The sequence below is a fragment of the Vigna radiata genome, unplaced genomic scaffold (assembly GCF_000741045.1).
Source record: "Vigna radiata var. radiata cultivar VC1973A unplaced genomic scaffold, Vradiata_ver6 scaffold_133, whole genome shotgun sequence".
Classification (NCBI taxonomy): domain Eukaryota; kingdom Viridiplantae; phylum Streptophyta; class Magnoliopsida; order Fabales; family Fabaceae; genus Vigna; species Vigna radiata.
The window spans coordinates 864,017-866,025 of record NW_014543257.1 but is presented as its reverse complement, the minus strand read 5'-3'; positions in this window follow the sequence as shown (position 1 = coordinate 866,025).

Genomic DNA, 2,009 nt, shown 5'->3' with positions numbered 1-2,009 from the left:
AAGAATTCACCCTTCAGTTATGTCCCACAAACTATCACTAAGGGAGGTGCGGTCTGTCACCCAAAAGAAGAGGCGGATGGGTGACGAGAAAAGAAGAGTGATGGAGGACGAGGTGAACAAGTTGAGGGAAGCGGGGTTCGTGAGGGAGGTGTCATACACAACATGGCTATCTAATGTAGTCATCAAGAAGCCGAGCGGGAAGTGGCGTAAGCGTACAGATTACACATGCCTGAACAAGGCAAGTTCGGAGGATGCCTACCTGCTGCCTAGTATAAATGGATTGGTTGATGGGAAGTCTGGACATAAGATGTTGAGCTTTCTGGACGCCTATTCAAGCTATAATCAAACCCATATATACGCCCCCGATTGGGAGAAGACAACCTTCATGACTGAAAAGGCAAATTGTTGCTATGAGGTTATGCCTTTTCAGTTGAAAAATGCCTGGGTGACCTACCAGAGACTAATGAATACGATCTTCGTCGAGAAGATCGAACAGTGCATGGACGTGTACATCGACGACATGGTGGTCCGGTCGAACTCGAACACGGACCATATCAGGGACTGAACCCAGCTATCATTAAGGGTGAATACAAGTCTGGTAGTACAATATGAGGCTGAACCCAACTAAATGTACATTCTGTGTGGGGGCAGGAAAGTTCCTGGGGTTCATGCTGACCTCATGAGGAATTGAGGCACACCCGAACAAATGTGCCACCATCCTAGAAATGAGGAGTCCAACAAACTTGAAAGAGGTGCAGAGGCTAGTTGGGCGGATGACATCACTTTCGCGATTCAAGAGCCGCCCATTCATAGCCACGAATGGAGACCAATGGTTGTCCCAAAATTAGCCCTCTCACTATAAATAGTGGGAGACTGAGCCTCCGAGCTACTTTCCCGCTTAGTTGTCTCAAGGAAAGAGAACAACACAAAGCTTGGCGACAAAAGCTGACCACCTTCACCCGCGAACTCCTCGCCACCTCTACTCGATGACTCCTTAGACAAAAAAAGTTACAATATGCTCATTATTATTACCTTGAAAAAGAATGTGAAGACAAGCCAGACGGTAGGCAAATCAAGAAGTAGGAAAACAATGAAAATCACAGGACACCCACCATCCTATTTATAGGAAAATTTTGAAAAATTGCCAGCTCATCGCGACCGTTGAGATCAACCACGATCAACGGCCTCAATCACGCAACTTTAACACTCCCGAGAAGCGTGGGATACGACTACGTGACACCTGTTTTCTCGCCAAATCACCCATTCAAAATGCACCAAACGGTCCCCTCAAATTACCACGGACGACACATAGTTTGAACAACTTTAACGCCAACTATAATTGCCTATGGCTTGAGGGACCTATGTACCGTATGGTCGAACGACCTCAAATGATAGGGAGGAGTGAATGGCCCAAACCGTCAGATATCCAAGTCTAAGCGGAACAAACGCAAGACCCATCTGACCATGCATGAGTAGAGGCCGAACGACCGATCTCAGTGGCAAATACCTCCTAAGAGATATCAAGAAGCGGGGTTAAGGGTAAGTAGCAATTAGTGTAATGGACTAGGATTGGACCCTGATTAAGACTTCACTAATCTTAGGCCCATTTCAAAAACTATAAATAGAGGTCAAAGATAAGAGGTAAATAATCGCATTTATTGTGAATTTAAGACTTTACTCTGATTTCGTTTGGACAATTTACTAACTTAAACATCAGAGTACCTTAGCATGTACCCTCGATTGGTTTGGAAAAAGAATACATATACCCTCGACTCGTTTGGAGAAAAAATAAAAGAGAATTTGGACAAATAATTAATAGTTAAAACTAAACAAGTGTTTTGTTTTGTGAAGTGGCTCGATTCTAACCCGCAATAGATATGTTTATTAATTCTTAACACTATAGACAATATTTAGTGTACGGTAGTATATCTCTGACGACCGGTTACACCGAGCGGTCAAGCCTACCAGTTAAATGGGCCGAATTATCCAGCCTTATTGGGCTCAAGGCC